Here is a 24,119-nt window from a genome sequence, read left to right as displayed (position 1 = left end):
TGGTGAGGAGCCCATTGACCTCACCCCCGAAGTAGAGTGGATCGCGAGGATTGACATGGCGAGGCATGTTGTGAAGACCTTAGGCAATCGCTTGAACAAAGTCTATGACAAGTTCAAGACTTTCGAGTACTTCACCCTTGAAGAAAATGAAAATATTTGTAAAGAGTCAGAGGCGCGTAGGCATGCAGAGTATGAGATGAAGACAATTATCACTTCCTTGGAGTGTCGACTCTTAGAGGCGTTAAGCACGATTGAAACCAAGAAGGCAAAGACGGAAGTGCTCAAGGAAAGAATAGAAGCTGGAGGATCTGCAAATCCCAAGGGAGATAGGGAGGCCAAGATTGAGGCTCTCAAGGCACTAATGTTCAAAGGCGTCCGTGACGCGCAAGAGGTGGAGAATTTCCTGTGGCATTTGGAGAATTACTTCAAGTGTAACAGGGTGAAGAGTGATGAGAGCAAGATCAACAATGTGGTGTTGTACCTCTCGGAGATGACCATGCTGTGGTGAAGGCGAAATGAGACAGAAATATGGAAGGGGCTTTGCACTATTAACACTTGGGAGAGATTTTGAGGGGAATTCAAGAAGGCTTTTTCCCCTAACAACGTCATCTATGAGGCCAAGCGCAAGCTTAGGGAGTTGAAGCAGATGTGTAACACCTCGCTGTTTGAAAGAACTAGAAAGACTTAGAATTGGAAAGAAACCATTTTTGGAAATAATCAAATTTGGAAAGTTTGACAAAGTTAAGCCAAGTATGAGTTTTGGATCGACTTCAAACAACCATAACTCCTAGCTCAGGATGATTTAGGTGTTCTATCAGATACCGTAGGAAAGATCTTTGAATTATCTTTCCAACGCCACCGAGTTTGCTTAGTTTTGAGTTCGTATGAGGGAGATATGTCCATTCGAAGTTGGGTTGTCTAGATAAGGAAAGTCAAAATCGGATTTTAGAAGGGTATTATGGTCTTTTCACTACCCAATTAATTAAATTCATTTTTGGTAATTAAGTTGGGGACAAAACTGATTGGATTCAGTTTACACTTCATAAAAATAAGTTAGGGTTTTGAGAGAAGAGAAATGAAGAGGAGAAAAGAGAGGAGGATCAAGGCGTTCGTTGAGGTTCTTGAGTTTTGTCGCGGATTTTCACCATGGGTTTGATCCCTAAGAGGTATGTAAGTTTTCCTAGTGTTGGTTTTGTTCACCCACACGCCAATCATGTTATTTTCAGCGAAATTTCATTCTTGAAGTTGAAAGATTAGAGTTCTTGAGAAGTGTTTTTGAAGTTCATCTTAAATCTTGTTGTGTTGGGGTTTTGAGGGCTGTATTGAGTAGATTAGAGTGTACTTATGTTAAGTAATCAAATCCATGTGATTGGGGAAGAAACCGTTCGATTCTAGGCTAGTTAGGGTGAGAAAACGAGCAAAGAAATTCATCAGGTTTTTTGGGTTGGGGCCTGGCGCATCGCGCCTGCTAGTGCGCCCCAAATTATGTTCTGAAGTTTAGGGGCTGGCGCCCTGCGCCACTCAGTGCGCCAGGGTCGCCTGCCCCGTCCAGTTTGTAATCGGTTTCTCCGTTTGAGTTCTTTTAAAGTGTACCTTCACTCCCTTTTGATTCTAATTAAACACTCTTAGCTACTTGTAAACACCTAGAAATAATTCATAACATGATCATAACCTTGAATTCATAATGCAAATTCAAGGTAGAGTTAAGAGTTAAGTTTTTGAGAATTCTTTCGAACATTCTAAGAAAGTACCTTTGTAGAGTCTTCTACAACCTTTAGTAACTTGTTTCAAGACTCGAGCAAGTGAGTATGAGAATGAGGAGAATGTATTCATGAGTCTACTTTATCATCATGATATCCTTCATATCATGAACCATAACTCTTGAATTCATAATTCACATTCAAGAGACAGTTAAGAGTAGAGTTCAAGAAAGTCTTTGAGTTCAATTGTGAATCCTTTGAGATCAACTATCGATTTGAACCAAGTTTTGAGGAAGTAAGTATGAGAATGAGAAGAGTAGTATACACGAATTCCATATTGTCATGTAGACCCCCGAGTCGAGTCGAGTCGTTCATGCCTATAAATTCCGCATTAACTTCATAAATTGATCATCTTTGAGAGGAGTAGTATCTCCCAGTTCTAAGTATTGAGTATTGAATTCCTAACCCATTTGAGAATATATTCCTAATCATGGTACTATTACATTTTACCCATAAAGTCCTTGAGTTGTGTTAAGTCGAGCAGTCTTGAAATGAGAAGTATCTTTGAGTCCTTGAGTTGAGTTGTTCATGCCCATAATTCCGCATGAACCTTATGAGTTGAGCATTCTTGAAATGAGTAGTATCATTGAAGTTCTTGAGTTCAGAGTTGTTGAGTTCCGAGTATCAAGTTCTTTGTACGGTTATTGAAAACCTTAAATTGAGTCATTCACGTCCATCATTCGACGTGGACCCTATTTTCAGAAGTCTTTTACAACTTTTTCTAAACTTGTTTTAAGACTTGAGCACTTGAGTTGAGAAAGAGTAGAAGCCGAGTTTATTTTCTTTAAAATGATATATGGGAACTAAGTATTTCCAAGAATAAATGTTTTAACATTTAAAAGAAGAGGAAACTGAGATTTCCAAAAGAGTTTTGAGCAGTTGAGTAACAACTTTTTTAGAGAAAGATTTTGAGTAATAATCTCAAACCACAGAAAGAGTCATGTTTTTAAACAAACGAGATGAGTATATTTTGGGAGTAGTATTAAGCACTGATATGGGGACGAGTTCAGATAACTCAAGTCTCCATAAACCATGTAGCCGACGTGGGTAGAAAGGGTCATACTATTTAGATGATTCCTTAGTGTTTTTAGAACAGACTAGTGGATCCACTTAGTTGAGAGGTCTTATACCTTGGCAAAGTATAGGACAGTTCTGGCAGTGTGGGCGAGACGATGTATCATCACATAGCTCATAGTGATGGTTGTCGGTTAGAGAAACTCTCACAGAGTTATATTGTATTTTTATATACACACTGAGTATTATTATATATTTTTTCAATACATTGAGTTGCTATCTACAGTTTTACAGCTTTCCATATATATTGCATCTTTTACTATTGCTTTATCCTTGAGTATTATGAGTTCATGAGTCTTTCAAGTTGAGTATCTTGAGTTGAGTACCTTCGAGTTGAGTATTTTGAGTTGATTTGTTCTTCATTCTGTCGAGTACCTTATTGTTGAGTTTCATTGAGTTGAGTTTCTTATCCTTGAGTACTTATGAGTTGAGTAAGTTTGAGTAGTTTTGAGTGTCGTTGAGTATTCCTTGAGTTGAGTAAGTTTGAAAAGAGGTAAGTATGTTTCATTTTTATCCAGTTCAAGCTTATGTTATGCTTTAGAATTCCCCTTACATGCCCGTACATTCCATGTACTGAGCCATTTGGCCTGCATCATTTCATGATGTAGATACAAGTATTCAGGATCATTAACAGGAGCTCCGTTGATACCACATGGAGTTCGAGTTAGCTATGGTGAGCCTCCTTACTTTCGGAGGATTTCATTTACTTTTCAGTTTTGTAAGGATGTCGTGGGTCTTTTCCCGACTTCCATTTTTGTCATTTAGAGGCTTCATAGATAGACAGTAGAGTTTGAGAAGTCTGTTTCATTAATTATATTAAATGTATTAAAGACTTAAGTTGCATATTGTTGGCTAGTTGAATATTCTATTTATATTCATAGTAAACCATTTGAGTTAAAGCTTTGTATTTGAGTTTCATGAATTTTATTCAATTTTTAAGCTTTGTATGCTTGAATCAGTTTTCCGCTTGTAGTCAACCAGGATAAGGGTTCGCTTGGGAACCATCAATGGTTCTCGAGTTCCAGCCACGTCGAGGGTGTAGGCTCGGGTCGTGATAAGACGGGTAGCATTCGAGCATACGTGAAGGAGTTCACCACCTTCATGCTTCAGATTCCCAACCTCAAGGATGAAGATATGTTGTTCCACTTCATGGATGGGCAACGAAATTGGGCTAGGACGGAGTTGGAATGCTAATAGGTCAGGATTATTGTTGAAGTCATCATGTAGGTAGAAGCTTTATTAGACTCTAGGCATGAAAAGCTCGATCGAGCTAGATAAGAGGAGATGAGAGGTAGTCATGACCAAGGTGGGGGAGATTGTGGCAAAATCAAGAAGTATGAGCCACATCCTAGGAATCATGACACTTATAAATCATGAGATGAAATCAACATGAAATCTCATGTTCAAACGCTGATTTCATCTCATGATTTCATATCGCATGTCCACACGCCTAATAAGAACCATAATAATCTTTATTTTTTAGCATGAAGCACTAGTAGTCCTCCATGTTTCAAGAATTGATACACTTTTAGTACTCTTCTAAACGTCCATCTATTTTTTAACGAAATTTTTCTTTGCACGTGAGAAAGCCGCGTTTGTTTATATATCATAAATATGTTTCCACCATTGCTAATTAGATCTCTAATTCCATAACTCAGATTGTCTTATTAGACAAACATAATGGAAAATAGTAAAAAAAAAATAACCCTGAACCATATGAAAAGGTCTGAAAATACCCTTTATCCATCAATTTTGTTAAAAATACCCCTCTGATCATCTTTTTGGTTCACTTATATCCTTCAAACTAGCAACTCCTCTTTATTTTATTTTAAAAAAATTATTTATCGTGTGTCATTTTTAAATTGGGTGAAATAAAAATCTCACCCCACCAAGTTGACGACATGACAAACAAGATTAACATAATTATGTTGGACCTCTCGTATTAAGCTTCTAGCGAATCTTAAGGAACATAATGCGTGTATTGGATGGAGATAAAGAAGCTGCAAAAGAATCCCAATCTGCTTCCGAGTTGTTCAATCCGATGGCTAGGGGAAATGTTTCTTCAAAGAGGAATTAAATTAATAGGCTCAAGATCATCTGATCTTGTTGTATCCACTGTGATTATGCTGGATTTAGAGTGACGGTAGTTGTACCATCTATCAAAATTAAGGGCGGAGGGCAAGAGTGACTTACATCAATGTAACCGTGGAGGTTTTGGCCAAGTAGAAAAGACAACAATTGCGTTCTCCAAAATAAGTAATTTTTTGTTGATAATTTAATAGATATGAAGTGATGAGCATGGTTAAACATTGAAGGAGAAGAAAATATTTGAATTCCCAGAGATTGCAAATAAGTAGAGGAGGTCGGAGTGGATCTGATACCATGTTAGAACAAGAGATTGTAAACAAAGAGCAAACTGTAAAAGCTTCAAATTGTAGTGTTGATTTTTTTTATTCACTTCACCTTAATTGATACAGCAATTATGTATTTATAATTATAATATTTTGATGTGTAGAGATACAATTCTATGGGGAGACTAAATGTATTCTTGTGCCTAGCCTTTGTCTGTGGAATTCTGGTTTGAGTTGGAGACTAATTAACGTGTCTTAATATTGCACAAAGCAAAATATAAGAAAAAGGGCTAGAGAGAGATAATATAAAATTGATACAAATGCACAAAATAAAATACAAGAAAAAAGGCTATAGAGAGAAGGGTAGAAAAAGAGAACAAGTATATATAATTGATATAAACATACAAATATATTGAAGAACTTAAGATACAATAAGCTCAAATAAAATATAACTGGAGGAGTCTAAGAAAATAGTTTCCAGAGAATAAGAACAACAAACTTATCTTGTATTCAGTCAGTTAATGATCTTATATATAATTACAATTTTAATAGAGTCACAATCCCACTAAACCACTAACTAAATCCACTAACCTAAATCTCCTAAACTTTAGGAAAAACTATTTGCTACTCTAGAAAAATAATAGAACACCCACATAATAATAAAAATATCAAACTAATAACTAAGCTAATAAATAATTATACTACATAATTGGTCAAATTAAACTACGAATGATGTTTTCAACTTTAACACCCCTTATCAACATCAGCTCTCCGTCTTAACCATGCCTAGTTGCTTGCAGAAACTCTTCAACTTGTTGACACTAAGACCTTTGGTAAACAAGTCTGCAATTTGATGTTCCGTTTTGATGTGCTCCAAACTAATCTCTCCTTGCAACACTTTTTTCCCGAATAAAGTGGTAATGTATCTTGACATGTTTAGTCCTTGCATGGAAAACTGGATTTTCAGCCAAGCAAATTGCTGTCTGATTATCACAGTACAAAGGAACTGCATAGCCTACTGGTTGTCTTAGATCCTTCATCAATTGCATAAGCCATGTACTTTCCTGAGTTGCAACTGATGCTGCCCGATACTCTACTTCTGTTATTGACAGCGACACTGTTACCTGCCTTTTGTTGCACCAAGAAATTGTTCTAGCTCCAAGCTTAAACACAAAGTTAGTAGTTGAACGCCAGGTATCATGGTCTCCTCCATAGGTAAAGTCACAATATCCGATCAATTTGCATTCTTCACCTTTCTTATACAACAAACCATAGTCAATTGCACTTTTTACATATCTCAAGATTCGACAAATTGCATCCAAATGAGACTTCTTTGGATTTTACATGTAATGACTCATAACACCTACTGCGTAAGAGATGTTGGGTCTTGTTAAATCTAAGTAAATCAAACTACCCACCAATTGCCGATACATTGTTGCATCTTCCAAGTCTTTCCCTTCATGAGCACACATCTTAACATTTGGATCCAGCGGTGTTGAGGTTGGTTTGCAATTGAACATCCCAAACTTCTTCAATAGATCTTTTAAGTATTTTTGCTAAAGCAAGTAAATTCCTTCTTCATTGCGATCAACCTCCAAGCCAAGAAAATGGTTAAGATGTCCGAGTTCCTTCGTCTGGTTTCTCCTTTGTTCGTAGAATTTCTTCTTCACAATCTCCTGTTAGGATTAGATCATCCACATATACTAGCACAATAGTTATTTTTCTGCCAAAAATTTTCACAAACAGGCTGGAATCTGACGGTGCTACTGAAAAACCACTATGAGTAAGAAATTCAGAAATCTTACCATACCATGCCCTTGGCGCTTGCTTTAATCCATAGAGCGCCTCTCGAAGCTTACACACATACTCGGCATAATAGTGACTCTGAAAACACATTGGTTGACACATGTAAATCTATCGATCCAATTCTTCGAGCAAGAATGCATTCTTTACATCCATCTGCCATAGGTTCCAATATTTACTAGCTGCAAGTGCAAGTAAAATATGGACAGTAGTAAGCTTGCCACTGGACTAAACATTTCGTCATAGTCTAGTCCATATTGCTGATAAAAACCCCAAGCTACAAGATGAGCTTTGCGCCTTTCAATTGATCCATTTGTGTGATGATTTATCTTGTCAATCCATTTACAGGAAATAGGTTTGGCATCCCTTGGTTTGTCACGAGCTCCCATGTTTGATTAAATTGTAACGCAACAATTTCCTCCTCCATAGCTGGAATGCTTCCTCAAAAGTTTCTGGTTCTATTTCATTTTCATCTTCTACAATGGCAGTATTGGCAAACTTGGGATTTTGCTTTTTGATCCTTGTTTACCTTCTGAGTGGAGGTGGTGAATCTGCTCCAATTAGCTCAACTTCTTCACCTGGTTGTTTGTACATACCAATTTGCCATGGATTTTGAGTCACGACTTCATCAACAGTGTCTACATTAACTTCACCTTCAGCTTCATCTAGACTCAATTAGATATGGGAATAGTCCAACACATCTTTGAAGATATTTGAATCTGGCAGCAGTTCCTTGTTTGAAGACCACCAAGAAGAAGCTTCATCAAATATCACATTTCAAGAACTGTAGCACTTCCTTGTTGTTGGATCACAACATCGCCACCCTTTTTCGTTGATTGTCATACCCTACAAAGATACACCTAACAACCTTTTTGTCTATCTTGCTACGTAAATGAATAGGTACAAATACATAGCATACATAGCATACATATCCGAAAACACAAAAATAGCTAACAGAGGATTTCATGTTCCACAACTTCTCAAAAGGTGAAAGAAAATGTAACCTTTGTTGAGGAAGTCTATTGATCACAAAAGTTGCAGTCTACATAGCTTCCGCCCAAAATGGTTCCAGAATATTTTTTGCGTGAAGCAGGCTCTGACAAATTTCTGTTAGGTGTCTGTTCTTCCTTTCTGCTACACCATTTTGTAGTGGCGTATTTGGACATGTGAACTGATGGAGTATTCGACACTTTTCAGGGAATTCAGAAAATTCATGTGAGGTATATTCCCCACCATTGTTAGTTCGTAGACAAAGAATTTTCTTACCAACTTCTCCTTCAGCAACCTTTTTGAATTCTTTGAATTTTTAAAATACCTCAGACTTCTCCTTTAAAAAATAAATCCACACATACCTGGAAAAATCATCATTGAATGTTAACATATAGTTCATCCCACCAATAGGGAGTTGCTTGACAGGGCCGAACACATCTGAATGAATTAACTCTAATGGTTTCTTGGCTGTATATTTGGAATGCTGATATGGTAACTGATGCACTTTACCATACTGACAACCTGCAGATATTACATCCGTCTTTACTGGAAGTTTGGGAAGACCCTTCAACATTGACTTTTCCATCATGACTCTGAGTTTAGAGTAGCTAACGTGACTCAACCATATGTGTCATAAGTATGTCGGCTCATTCTTCATTATCTCGTCTATATATGTGGTTTCTGCCGACATTACATAAATTGAATTTAACATTTGCCCCTTCATCACTGGCTCTTCTTTAACCTCAAGATCACGGTATATTCTTACATCTTGCGAACCAAATAGAACATAATGAACCAAAGACGTCAACTGAGCTACTGAAAGAAGATTTTTCTTCATACCTGGGACATGATATACACTTTGAAGCAACATCATATCAGCACAACTATTTAGAGACACAATAGTCTTACTAATGTGAGCTATCGATAATTTTGTGTCATCTTCTGTCACCACTTCACGATTAGCCTTGTACTCGGACAAATTTTGCAGCTTCTTTTTGTCACCAGTCATATGGTTTGAGCATCCCAAGTTAACAATCCAGTCATTATCATAGTCAATTTGTTTAGAGGTTGTTACTGTAAGAGCTAACTCTTCTTGTTCTATAGCAAAGAACGCTTCAACATCCCAATCATCTTCACTATTTTCATTTGGACCGGAGGTAGCAGCAACTTTGCTCTCAACAGTCCTCTTTTTGAACTAGAAAATATTGGCTTTATGTCCCTTCTTCCCACAGTTATGTCATATCCCTTCAAACCTCTTGTTGTTGCCCCAATTGTTCTTCGAACTTCCCCCTGGACGAGAGCTTCCTTCCTCTTGATGACTTTTTGACTTGTCATCGATTCTTTTTTATCCACCGGTGTTGTACTGCTTGGGGTTCCATATACTTTTATTGACATAGAGTGCTTCCTCCTCGCCTTTAAGAGAGACTCAACTCAATTGCTTAGCTAAGACTTCCTGACCTGTTAGCAAATTTTCAAATTCTACAAGTGATGGCTGATTTTTCCAACCTTTTACAGCAACAATGAAACTTCTATATTCAGGCTTCAGACTATGGATTAAAATTCGCTTCATCCTCATCTCTCCAATTGGAGCTTGTGGATCTAACTCTGAAATCTCTCGACATAGCATCTTCACCTTTTAAAAGTATTATGCAATTGTCATGTTGCATTGTTCTATCGAGAGTAATTCACGCTCTAAGAGTTGGAGCCTTGTATCATTTTTCTTTGAAAATAGATTGGTGAATGTATCCCAAGCTTGCTTTGGGGTAGTGACGTCTCATATGTGCTCTAGCACATCCTCTTCGATCGTTGTTAGCAAAGCGAACATAGCCTTACCAACTTTTATCTTCCACTTTCGCAAAGTATTGTTTGCATCTTCTGCTGCTGGTTGTGTCACCTCATTACCGTTGACAACCTCCCACATATTTTGCCCTTGCATATAAGAAATTATGCAAGTTGACCATGTACTATAATTGTTGTTGTTGAGCTTTTTCATTACGCCGATAGCTTGTAGGTCTGTCATTGTGTCAGCAACAAAAGTCTAAAAAAAAACTACAGTAAATGATCTCCCAAGGAACAACCTTTCTCTTGATACCAAATGAAGAACTTAAGATACGATAAGCTCAAATAAAATATAAATGGAGGAGTCTAAGAAATTAGTTTCCAGAGAATAAGAACAACGAACTTATCTTGTATTCAATCAGTTAATGATCTTATATAGAATTACAACTTCAATAGAGTCACAATCCCACTAAACCACTAACTAAATCCACTAACCTCGCTCTCCTAAACTTTAGGAAAAGCTATCTGCTGCTATAGAAAATAATAGAACACCACATACTAATAAAATATCAAACTAACAACTAAGCTAAGAAATAATTATACTACAGAATTGTAACACCCCGAATTTTTTTTGAGCTAAGACTCGACCCATCCTTCGTGTGAGTAGGATTTTACCGAGGAATTTAAATTTTCTTAAGTGTTAAAGGTTACTAGATGTAGTACATTGAGCTCCAAGAAGAACTAAAAAGAGTTTATTCAAGTCATTCCTAGGTTCCTTTAAGTTTTGTGTCAACTTCAACCGACCATAGTCTTCAGTACATGATGAGTTCGATGTCCCATAAGATATCAAATGAAAGGTCTTCAAATTATCATTCCAACACCAACAAGTTTGATAAGTTTTGAGGTCGGATAAATGAGATATGCGCTTTTGAAGTCAAGCTATCCAATTAAGGAAAGTTACCTGAAAATAGTAAGGGGTATTTGGTTTTTTCCTTACCCAATCAGATTAAATTCATTTTAGTAAGGTTTTAAGGGTCTAATCCGATTAGGTTCAGTTTTATAATCCTAATATACACCTAGTATTTTAGTTGAGAGTTCAAGAAGAAAAAAGAAGAGAAAAGAGGAGAAAAGAGGAAAAGATCAAGGTGTTTGTCGAGGTTCTTGAGTCTTGTCGCGGATTGTCGCCATGGGCTTGATACCTAAGAGGTACGTAAGCTTCCATAGTGTTGGGTTTGTTCACCCACATGCCAATCATGTTAATTTCAGTGAAATTCGTTCCAGAAAGTTGAAAGTTTGGTGTTCTTGAATTGTGTTCTTAAAATTTGCTTTCGTTCTTGAGTTTAGATGAGATTGATAAGTTCTTATGGAAATAATGTCGATTTTAGAGTTGTGTTTGAATAGATTCTTGTGTACATGTAGTGGGTATCTGAATATAAAGTAAAATTGAGAAAAAGAATTGAATTTAGGCGAATTGGGGTTAGAAAACGAGGAAGAAAAATTCGAACGTGGACCTGTTTCTCATAAGTGAATTTTTTTTGTCTCCGCGTCGCAGAGAGAATGCGGACCCCACTATTTTAAAAATTATTTCTACCAAACATTATAATTCATCTCCGCGTCATGGACTTGCTCCCAGACATTGTTTTCCAATTCTTTCTCATGATTAACTATCTAAAACACTTTTAATCATCACGATATCTTTCCTATCACAAATCCTAACCTTGAATTCATAATTCAAATTGAAGGTAGAGCTAAGAGTTAAGCCTTGAGAGTTCTTTCAAACATTTTGAGAAAATTTGTTCGAGTCTTTTAAGGAGTCTTCTACAATTTCTAATAACTTGTCTCAAGATTCGAGCAACTGAGTATGAGAATTAGGAGAATGTATTCATGAGTATACTTTATCATTACGAGATCCTTCATATCATGAACCATAACTCTTAAATTCATAATTCACATTCGAGAGAGAGTTAAGAGTTGCGTTCAAGAAAGTTTTTTAGTTCAATTGTGAATCCTTTGAGATCAATTATCGATATGAACTAAGTTTTGAGGAAGTAAGTATGAGAATGAAAAGATTCCTACGCATGAGTTCCATAATGTTCTTTAGACCCTTAAGTCGAGTCGTTCATGCTCATAAATTCCGCATGAACTCCATATATTGAGTGTCTTTTAGAGGAGTAGCATATTCGAGTTCTAAGTCTTTGAGCATTGAGTTCCTAATTCTTTTGAGATTTTATTTCTAATCATGGGAATATTACATATTACCCATGGATTCCATGAGGTAAGTTGTTCATGCCCATAATTCCACATGAACCCTATGAGTTGAACATTCTTGAGATGAGTAGTACACTGAAGTCCATGAGTTGAGTTTTTCATGCCCATAATTCCGCATGAACCCTCTGATTTGGCATTCTTGAAATAAGTATTATCATTGAAGTTCTTGAGTTCTGAGTTGTCGAGTTCCGAGTATTGAGTTCTATGTTTGGTTATTGAAAACCTTGAATTAGTCGTTCACGTCCATAATTCGGCATGAACCTTATTTTGAGAAGTATTTTACAATTTTTTCTAAACTTTTTTTAAGACTTGAGCACTTGAGTTGAGAAAGAGTAGAGTTGAGTTCATTTTCTTTAAAATGACATATGGGAACTAAGTAATCGTAAGAGTAGATGTTTTCACATATAAAAGAAGGGGAAACTGAGATTTCCAAAAAGAGTTTTGAGCAGTTTGAGTAACATCTCTTTTAAGAGAATGATTTTTGAGTAATAATCTCAAAACACAGAAATAGTTATGTTTTTAAATATATGAGCTGAGTATATTTTGGGAGTAGTATTGAGCACCAATATGGGGACGAGTTTAGATAACTCAAGTCTTCATAAACCATGTAGCCAACGTGGGTAGAAATGGTCATACTTTGTGTATGATTCCTTAGTGCTTTTTAGCATTTACTAGTGGATCCACTTAGTTGAGAGGTTCTATACCCTAGCAAGGTATATGACAGTTCTGGCAGCGTGGATGAGACGTTGTATCATCACATAGCTCATAGTGATTGTTGTTGGTTAGAGAAACTCCCACAGAGTTATATTATATTTTTATATATACAGACTGAGTTATTTTTGTATTCTTCAATACTTTGAGTTGCTATCTATTATTTTAAAAGCTTTCCATAAATCACATCTTTTAATGTTGATTTATCTTGAGTTGAGTACCTTTGAGTTGAGTATCATATCTTGAGTTGACCACCTTTGAGTTGAATATCATATCATTGAGTTAAGTATCTAATCTTTTAGTTGAGTATCTTATTCTTGAGTTGAGTTTAGTTGAGTGAGTTGAGAAGAGGTAAGTATGTTTCCTTTTTATTAAGTTCAACCTTATGTTTTATGGTTTAGAATTCCCCTTGCATACATTCCATGTACTGAGCCATTTGGCCTACATCGTTTTATTATGCAGATACAGGTATTCATTATCTTCAACAGGCGCTTCGTTGATACCACTTGCATTTCCAGTTAGCTATGGTGAGCCTCCTTGTTTTCGGAGGATTTCATTTACTTTTTAGTGTTAGGATGTCGTGGGTCTTGTTCCGACTTCCATCTTTGTCAGTTAGAGGCTTCATAGATAGATAATAGCTTTCAGAAATCTGTTCATTTATTTTGTTAAATGTTTTAAAGACTTAAGTTGCCTATTTATGGTGAGTTGAATATATTATTTTATTCAGAGTTATCTATTCAGTATTGTTCAAATTAATTTAAAGTTGAGTATTGGAATTGAATTTAGTTTTTTCAAGCTTTTGCATGCTTGAGTTAGTTTTCCACTTGTAGTCAGCCAGGATAAGGGTTCGATTGGGGACCAACAATGGTTCTCAAGTGCCGGCCACGTCCAGGGTGTAGACTCCGATCGTGAAAAACTTGGTATCAGAGCACATAGTTCAAGTGTCCTAGGGTGTCTATGAAGCCGTGTTAGTAAGGTCTTGTTTATGGTTGGGAGGGCCCCACTTTTATAAACGAGAGACTGCGGGCATTTAAGAAAAGTTTCTCTTTTTTCATACTCTTAATTGTGCAATAGATCTATGTCATAGTGATTAATTCATACTCGTTCCTTTTTCAGATTCATTCGACTACCCCTTATACTAGAGGTGGTTGAACAGAAAAGTCAGTCCTTTGTTGATAAGTTAGTCTTAGCAACCGTCTTGAGGAAGTCATGAGACTCCAAAGAGGGTTGAGAGAATCCCATGAGTGAGTTAAGTGTTGAGTTTAAGATAAATGCACTCATGTTCATATGAATCGTGCGTTTGAGCTAAAAGCGAGTTGTACACTCTTCCCTAAACCTTATTCAGCTGAGACCTTTAATAGGATGGTATGTTTAGAGCTTGGATAATATTTTCACCAGAAAAGGTAGCATGAGTTGCGAGATCATGAACAGTAGTAATGACAGTGCCCAGAGTTAGAGAAAAGTATGTAAAGGTTTAGTAATCTAAGTAAGGGAGATAGTGTTTTGACAAGCTATGTTACTATAGTCATGCACCTAGTAAGTTAAGTAATGATGAGTTTTCCCTTATGGGTAGACTAAGAAGTGATGAGTTGTGAAGATTCCATCATAAGAGGTAGAGTGTGTTGTAGCTAGAAAGGAGTTTGTGATGAAGTGTCATTGTGTAGGTACTGACCAAGTGTAAGTGTTTTATAGAAAAGCAGGAGTATACATGAGGTGATAGATCTAAGCTAGGCTTATGATTTTGAAGGAGCGCCCATAATATTCAAAGTGTTATAGAACTAACTAGGCATTGATGTATAGTAAATAATAGTACTCAAGTTGTGAAGGGAAATGTATAGTAAATTGTAAGTATGAATACTAAGAGGTAAGGATTGACTAATTGTCATTAGGTCCTAGTGGACGAATTTAGTAGTTGTAAGTTAGTATAGTAAGCGAGTAATCATATTGATATTCGGGTTTACTCATAAATATTAAGCTTGAATTTGACATGAGTGTCATGATCAAAAGAATGGCAACATGAGGGTGATGGTGTTAGTCTTGAGATTTGATCTAGAAGACTTGACATAGAGTAGATGAGAAATTGAGGTGATAAGCTGCAATATATATGAGTGGTACAAGTGAGAGACCCTAACGTTTATATAGGGGCAGTGAAGTGTGGTTGAGTCACAAGAGTAACAAGAACATTAAGAGGTGTGCCGATATGGTATGTTACCGGATGAGGTTCTAATTAAGTTATAATTTTTCATGTGTGCCTAGATAGCATAATTGAGTTGTCAATGTGGAATAGGTCCATTACTTTCAAATGTTAGCTTTAGACCTAAGGGGGAGATGATAAGATGAGAAATCAACTCAAGTGTTGAGAATTTCTTAAGGAGCTGGTTAGTAGGAGTCCATGGAGTTGTTAGAGTACTAAGCTTGAATGTGGTGTTGTTAAACATTAGGCGGTTCTTTATATGAGCCTAATGTGGTGGTAAAGAGTAATAGTCTTAGGATGAGACTTCCCTATATAGAGGTATAGAACATGAACCTAAGGATTTGGGTTAAGCGTGAATATAGTAAGAGCATACTATTAGACTCAGACCTTAGTAAGAGTAACCCCATTCCATACCCGTTCCATACCCAGTAAAGCCGTCATTTGAGAACGAATGATCCCAAGGGGGGGCTATGGTAACACCCCAAAAAAAAATTGAGCTGAGATTCGAACCATCCTTAATGTGAGTAGGATTTTACCAAGGAATTTAAAATTTCTTAAGTGTTAAGGTCACTAGAGGTAGCACCTTGAGTTCCAAGAAGAACTGAAGAGAGTTCATTCAAGTCATTCCTAGGTTCCTTTAAGTTTTAGGTCAACTTCAAATGACCATAGCCTTCCGTACATGATGAGTTAGGTGGCCCATAAGATATCAAATGAAAGGTCTTTAAATTATATTTCCAACGTCACCGAGTTTGATAAGTTTCAAGGTCGGATGAGTGAGATATGCCCTTTTGAAGTCAAGCTGTCCAGTTAAGGAAAGTTACCCGAAAATAGTAAGGGGTATTTTGGTCTTTTCCTTATGCAATCAGATTTAATTCATTTTTGGTAAGGTTTTATGGGTCTAATCCAATTAGGTTAAGTTTTGTAATTCTAATATACGCCTAGGGTTTTAGTTGAGAATTCAAGAAAAGAAAAAAGGAGAAAAAAGGAAAGGATCAAGGCGTTCGTCGAGGTTCTTTGAGTCTTGTTGTAGATTGTCGCCGTGGTTTGATCCTTAAGAGGTATGTAAGCTTCCTTAGTGTTGGGTTTGTTCACCCACATGCCAATCATGTTAATTTCAACGAAATTTGTTCTAGAAAGTTGAAAGTTTGGTGTTCTTGAATTGTGTTCTTGAAATTTGCTTTCGTTATTGAGTTTAGATGAGATTGACTAGTTCTTGAGGAAATCGTGCCGATATTAGAGTTGTGTTTGATTAGATTCTTGTGTACATATAGTGGGTATCTGAATCTAAAGAGAAATTGAAAAAAAAGAATCGAATTTAGGCAAATTGGGGTTAGAAAACGAATAAGAAAAAGTCGGATAGGAAATAGGTACCATGTCCGCATCGCGGACACGCGGACCTGTTCCTCAGAAGTGAATTTTTTTCTCTCCACATCGCGAAGAGAACGCGAACCCCACTATTTCAAAAATTATTTTGACCAAACATAATAATTCATCTCTGCGTGGTGGACTTGTTCCCCGAATAGTGTTTTTCAACCGTTTCTCATGATTAACTATCTGAAACACTTTTAATCATCACGATATCTTTGCTATAACAAATCATAACCTTGAATTCATAATTCAAATTCAAGGTAGAGCTAAGAGTTAAGTCTTGAGAGTTCTTTTGAACATTTTGAGAAAATTCCTTTGAGTCTTTCGAGAAGTTTTCTACAATTTCTAATAACTTATCTCAAGACTCGAGCAAGTGAGTATAAGAATGAGGAGAATGTATTCATGAGTCTACTTTATGATCATGATATCCTTCATATCATGAACCATAACTCTTGCATTCATAATTCAAATTCAAGAGAGAGTTAAGAGTAGAGTTCAAGAAAGTCTTTTAGTTCAATTGTGAATTCTTTGAGATCAATTATCGATTTGAACTAAGTTTTGAGGAAGTAAGTATGAGAATGAGAAGATTCCTACGCATGAGTTCCATAATGTTCTTTAGACCCTTGAGTCGAGTTGTTCATGCTCATAAATTCCGCATGAACTCCATATATTGAGTGTCTTCTAGAGGAGTAACATCTTCGAGTTTTAAGTCTTTGAGCATTGAGTTCCTAATTCTTTTGAGATTTTTTTTCTAATCATGGGAATATTACATATTACCCATGGATTCCATGAGGTAAGTTGTTCATGCCCATAATTCCGCATGAACCCTATGAGTTGAACATTCTTGAGATGAATAGTATACTGAAGTCCATGAGTTGAGTTTTTCATGCCCATAATTCCGCATGAACCCTCTGATTTGAGCATTCTTGAAATAAGTATTATCATTGAAGTTCTTGAGTTCTGAGTTGTCGAGTTCCGAGTATTGAGTTCTATGTATGGTTATTGAAAACCTTGAATTAGTCGTTCACGTCCATAATTCGGCATGAACCTTATTTTGAGAAGTCTTTTACAATTTTTTCTAAACTTTTTTTAAGACTTGAGCACTTGAGTTGAGAAAGAGTAGAGTTGAGTTCATTTTCTTTAAAATGACATATGGGAACTAAGTAATCCCAAGAGTAAATGTTTTCACATTTAAAAGAGGGGGAAACTGAGATTTCCAAAAAGAGTTTTGAGCAGTTTGAGTAACATCTCTTTTAAGAGAAAGATTTTTGAGTAATAATTTCAAAACACAGAATGAGTTATGTTTTTAAATATATGAGCTGAGTATATTTTGGGAGTAGTATTGAACACCGATATGGGGATAAGTTCATATAACTCAAGTCTCCATAAACCATGTAGTCAACGTGGGTAGAAAAGTCATACCTTTTAGATGAGTTCTTAGTGCTTTTTAGCATAGACTAGTGGATCCACTTAGTTGAGAGGTTCTATACCCCGGCAAGGTATATGACAGTTCTGGCAGCGTGGGCGAGATGTTGTATCATCACATAGCTCATAGTGATAGTTGTCAGTTAGAGAAACTCCCACAGAGTTATATTATATTTTTATTTATACAAACTGAGTTATTATTGTATTCTTCAATACTTTGAGTTGTTATTTATTGTTTTAAAAGCTTTCCATAAATCGAATCTTTTATTGTTGCTTTATCTTTAGTTGAGTATCTTGAGTTGAGTACCTTCGAGTATCATATCATATCATTGAGTTGAGTACCTTTGAGTTGAGTATCATATCATTGAGTTGAGTATCTTATTCTTGAGTTGAGTTTAGTTGAGTGAGTTGAGAAAAGGTAATTATGTTTCCTTTTTATTAAGTTCAAGCTTATGTTTTATGCTTTAGAATTCCCCTTGCATGCTCGTACATTCCATGTACTGAACCATTTGACCTGCATTGTTTCATGATGCAGATACATGTATTTAGGAAGCGTCTGATACCACTTGCAGTTCCAGTTAGCTATGGTGAGCCTCCTTTCTTTTGGATGATTTCATTTACTTTTCAGTGTGAGTATGTCGTGGGTTTGTGCCTTGGGGCATAAAGGGTTTTCGCAAAAGTCCTAACATTATTAAATGGAGTTATATTCTCATGTGGTGCAATGAGGCTTGTTTCGGTCTGGCAATAGAGGAAATGTTTGAATATGTGTAATGAATGATTGTCATGTCCTAGCTAGACGATGAAGGTTATATGAAAATCCTTGAAGGATTCAAAAGATGTTAAAGCGATAACATTGAGTACCCCAATGGTTGTGAGATTTCCTAACATAACGAAAGACCGATCTTATGAAAATGATTGAAAAATATCATGTATTAGTGCAATTGGTGCACATACAGATTATTGATTATGAAGATGCTGGGAAATGTATGATTCTTCTTTGAAATGGGGTATTTCAGCCATCATGTATGGAAATAATGTTGCATGTATAGCTCGATTGAAGGGAGGATACATCAAAGGAGATTGGGCAAAGTACGTTTCACCAAAGTTCTTCTTCACACATGATCTTCAATAAAATGGTGAGATAGAATTTCAACAGATCTGTTCAAGTGATAATCTTACAGATTTATTCACTAAGGCATTGCCAACAGCAACATTTGAGAAGTTGAGATATAAAATTGGAATGCGTCATCTACGACATATCAAGTAAAGCTTTCATCGGGGGGGGGGGGGTGAAATATGCGTTGTACTCTTTTTCTTAACCATGGTTTTGTCCCAATTGGGTCTTCCTGATAAGGTTTTTAATGAGGCAGCACTTAAGGCGTATTATGAGATGTGTGTACTCTTTTTCCTTCACTAGGCTTTTTCCCATTAGTTTTTCCTAGTAAGGTTTTAACGAAGCACATTATCTACGGACATCCAAGAGGGAGTGTAATAAATTCATTGAACTAAATGGATTGTCCATTGAATTTATCCATAAACTTATACTTATCATCTATGTGTATTCCCTAGGTTCTATGAACCTTTTTGTATATATAAGAATGTATCTATTTATTATGACACTTAATATGGTGACTCTTGGAGTGATTTCTCAACCTATAAATAGGATTGTTCATTCACCATTGTAAGATACAAGAGATGAGAGAATAAGACATTTGAATAAGATTATCTCTACATTCTACTCTCCATATTTTGTCTATATTGTTTCTTGTAGTATATTGCTTATATTTTACAACATAAACATTAATTAATAATTAATTCCAATACTAACTAATAAAGGGTAAAATAGGAAGAAAAATCTAAAAGTAGTCTTCAAAATTGAACAATTAAGTTAATTTAAAAAATGAAAAATATCTCAACAATTCAATTAATTTGAAATAGAGGGAGTACTATTTATAGAAAAAGTAAAATTTCCATATAAAAACTAATAATTTTGCATCTACAAATAATGTTTTTATTAAATATATTAATAACTTTGCATATTAAGAAAACTAGAAAAATATTATTTTTTAAAAAAAGTGTTATTATTAAAAAAAAACCGGCAGAGATAGTATTCATTCCTATAGTAGACAGAAAATCAACTGTCCATCACAATTCACAGTTCTTATCATGGAGACAAAGATTCCATCTTATTATTTTTTGAAACATAACTCACTCTTTTGAAAATAAAAACATAAATATGAGTAAGTACTACTTATAAAAAATAATTTTTTTTTCTCATATAAAAGAAAGATAATTATTAGAAAAGTTTGGCAGAGTAAAGATTAAATTGATTGATTATATTATCAATTCATTTTTTTAAAAAAAGAAATCAATTATAATTTTTTTTAACAATTCTGCATTTCAAAGAGCTAGAAGAGTAAACTTCATAAGAAAATATATTAATTTATTTTTTAAAGTTAAGTCCTCCGTTCGATTTTCGCTTATGGCCATTAATGTGCTATTATACTTCTGTTCTATCCGAATCAATTCCCATTATTTCACCTTTTTTCATTTCCTTTACTCCTAAGTTTTTTAAACTTTAAAGGGAAATTGCATAAGTACCCCCCTAACCTATATTCGAAATCTCAGAGACACACTTATATTATATTAAAGTCTTATTACTTCCCTGAACTTATTTTATAAATAATTTTCTACCCCTTTTCGGCCTACGTGGCACTATCAACCAGATAGCTTGAAAAAATGGTCAACACGCACTGGCTCCAAAAGATAGTACCACGTAGGCCGAAAATAGGTAGAAAATTATTTATAAAATAAGTTCGGGGAAGAGGGGGGGGGGTAATAGGACCTTAGTATAGTATAAGTGTTTCTTTCAGGGGGTGGTAATAGGACCTTAATATAGTATAAGTGTGTCTGTGGGATTTCGGGCATAGGTTGGGGGGATACTTGTGTATTTTCCCAACTTTAAATTACACTAGGTATGTAGCATCCATCCTGATTGTTATGGATAGTTGTTATAGGTAGGTCAATAGTGAAAGAAATCAGGCCAGAAAACTTTTTGGATTGAGACTTAAAATTCTAGGTTAGGTCAGTCTCAGACAGAATCCGAACGATGGTGTCACGATCCAAAATCACAAGTCGTGATGACATTTATGTTCCCAACCGATAGGTAAGCCAACCCAATAAGTTAACCAATTCAACTTAAAATATGGTAAAGTAAGTAGAAAGAAAATACCTTAAATACTAAGCCTATTAAATAAAATGCGGAAAACTAAATTACAACCCCAAGATTTAGTGTCATAAGTACACGAGATTCTAAACTACGAATCAAGTCTGGAACTAAATGACAAACATAGACGTAAGGAATATCTTATCTAAATACTAAAACAAAATGATAACTAAAGACACAGAGGGAGGTGTGGACCACGGAACAACCAAGTAGCTCACCACAACTCCAAGATAATTCAAAACTCAACTTTGAAAGCTTCACGAAATGCGCTCGAATTTCAAATCCAATCTGCACCACAAAAGAGTGTAGCAATGTAGTATGAGTACGAAACCACGTGTACCCAGTATACCTCATAGACCGACAACGAAGAAGTAGTGACAGGAGTATACAAGAAAATAATCCTTTAATTTTATATGTCCACATTATACTTATCAACCAAGTTTTCATCAATAGGGATAATCAAATGTCACGTAATGTTCAACCACCAATAAATCACATAATCAACAAGAATGAGGGATGTAATGAGATGCAATGCAATGTGACACCAAGAAATGATATGCCTCAGATTTCAAGTACTCTCTCAACCGTATATACATGATACTCCTCGAAAATACATCGCAAGTTCATGACCCATGGGGGACTCACGAGGTCCATATACCGACACAGACGATCTCCACGTGTATGTGCGAATGATCTCAATGCACTATCATAAAATCAAATAATTTCCGCACGGATGATTTCCACGTGCACAAATTATAATCTTAACATCTCACAATCCCCAGCACAAACGATCTCCACATTCCCAACTTATACTTAATCTCATGTCAATACATGTGCACAATATGATTTCAATAAAATGGATGATGCATCTCAATCAAATATCAATTAATCTTAACATCTCACAATCCCCGGCACGGATGATCTCCACGTGCCTAACTTATACTCAGTCTCATGTCAATACATGTGCACAATATGATTTCAATAAAAGGGGATGATGATGCATGTCAATCAATCAAATATCGGTATGATATATAATCACCTCAACTATCACAATTATACGGGTTCAATAAAGAAACACAATCACACAAGAGAATTCAAATCAATAATACATCAACTAATGCCCATATACTTTGGCATTCTCGGATTACAATCCGCATACTATAGTAATAAAGTTTCCCTTTATAACATCGGTACTCATACCAATGTCCGTCACACCATTAGTATGAGACCTCATCTTTCGCCCTTACCTATTGTCTATTTCTTTTTTTTTAATCTTTAATTAGGAAAATGTCATTCAATGAAGTCTGAAAGTCTTAACATACCTTGAAAGTCGAACACGTGCCACAAATTCCTCAAGATTTGCCTTTCCCTTTTGATAAACTTCTGAATGTTCTCAATCTATCATATATGCATTATTCGTAAGGTAAAAAATCAGTAGACACTCATATTACTATATCTCTAGCCTAGACTCACCACTCATCTCAATCTATAATTAAATTCATAATTATTGGTGCCGGCTAATATGTCAAGTCTCATATTCCTAAATTTTTAAGTCTAGGGGTTAAGTCTCAATTTCTTAAAGAATCATAATTTTAATGGTATTCATTTAATACAATACACCTAATATTCAATTACATATCTCAATATCAAAAAACTAAATATATGATGAAACAAATAATAATGTTTGAAACTAGACCCACTGATTTTGAAACCAAAGGAGACAACCATTAAACCAAAATTGTTGACCACCGAATTTAAAACAATTGTGCATCAACATAACAATTACACCAAATTTTCTTCTTAAGGGGCTTACCCTAAAATTTTCATATCCTTCCAAATTATTAAGAAATCATTAATTTCCTATCATGTTGCCATCATTGAGCATCAACTCGATTTTTGCAGAAAAAGACACAATTCCAATTGATTCTACTCCACTAAAATAATACTAATATTACTTGATAACCTACCTCCTAATATTTAATGAGTAAACAAAAATGTAATCCCTCAAAATCTTCCCACCCATAAAGTAGTGACGCCACACTGACACAGTGGCTGATTATGAATGGACAAGGGTAATGGTGTTAATTAATTTCCTTCACCAACAAATATAAAATAAAATAAAAACATTGACAAAGATTCATATGGGTATGGGAGGGATGAAATGTATAGACCTAGTTTATAATACCTAGTAGCCAAGACATTAAGGAACCCATAGGATTTTACAGAATCAAATTCGGGTGAGTAAAACTCTTAGAATCGAATTTGGCGTGAAGGGGATATATAGTTTGGGACATCAAGGGGCAAAGGTATGTTGTGAAAATGAGTTTTGTCAGGAGTTTCTGAGTCTTTGAAAATTGTGCAATCCGTTATAGCGGGCATGTGCATGCGCTATTACGGGAATGACAACCGATAAAACGGGTTGGGTCGTCATAGAGGGGTAAGTTGGGATTTTATGCAGAAAAAATTTCAAAACCTCTTATTTTCTGCAACTCAATTCTTGAATTTGAGAGGGGCAAATTAGGGTAGTTTCTACTCAATTGATCCACTAAATTTGTCGGTAAAGGTAAGTTCATTACTCCACTATCTAGTAAGTTGATTCTTAAGCCTTAGAATCTAGGATATTATTCTTGCGGAGAGGGTTTTGACTTGATTTCATGATGGAGAAAGCCCTAGGTTGGATAGAATGATCGTGAATTGGCCAGTGGTAAGGATACAATTCAGGAATATTTAAGTCATTTTTGATTAGTTGTTGTATTTTATTATTGTTTTAGATCAAGAACAAGTCAAGGTATTGAACAAGGGGAAAGCTTGGGTTCTTTAGAAATTTCAAGAGGCTTGATTCGAGGTAGATGATGGTAGTATCTTTTACAAGTTATGCATGTTAGTGTAAAGTTTTAATGACAATCAACTTAATACTTTTAGGACAAACTATCCATCAAAAAGGAAAGAATTCAATACGAAAATAGTAGATGAAGAATCTCACAGCAACATTGAAGATCATTAATCAAGGAGGCTGAACTTCAAATTGCATAAATCAAGGAAGATCACAAATCAAGGAAGATCATAAATCAAGGAAAATTACAAAACAGTTACCCTTCAATTAGGGAAGCTGTAAGATCACAAACAGATCTCCAACGGCTACATTCAATCAAGGAAGTTGTAAGACTGAA

Source organism: Solanum tuberosum, unplaced genomic scaffold, assembly GCF_000226075.1.
Source record: "Solanum tuberosum cultivar DM 1-3 516 R44 unplaced genomic scaffold, SolTub_3.0 scf00157, whole genome shotgun sequence".
Classification (NCBI taxonomy): domain Eukaryota; kingdom Viridiplantae; phylum Streptophyta; class Magnoliopsida; order Solanales; family Solanaceae; genus Solanum; species Solanum tuberosum.
Note: the sequence above shows the minus strand (reverse complement) of the source record.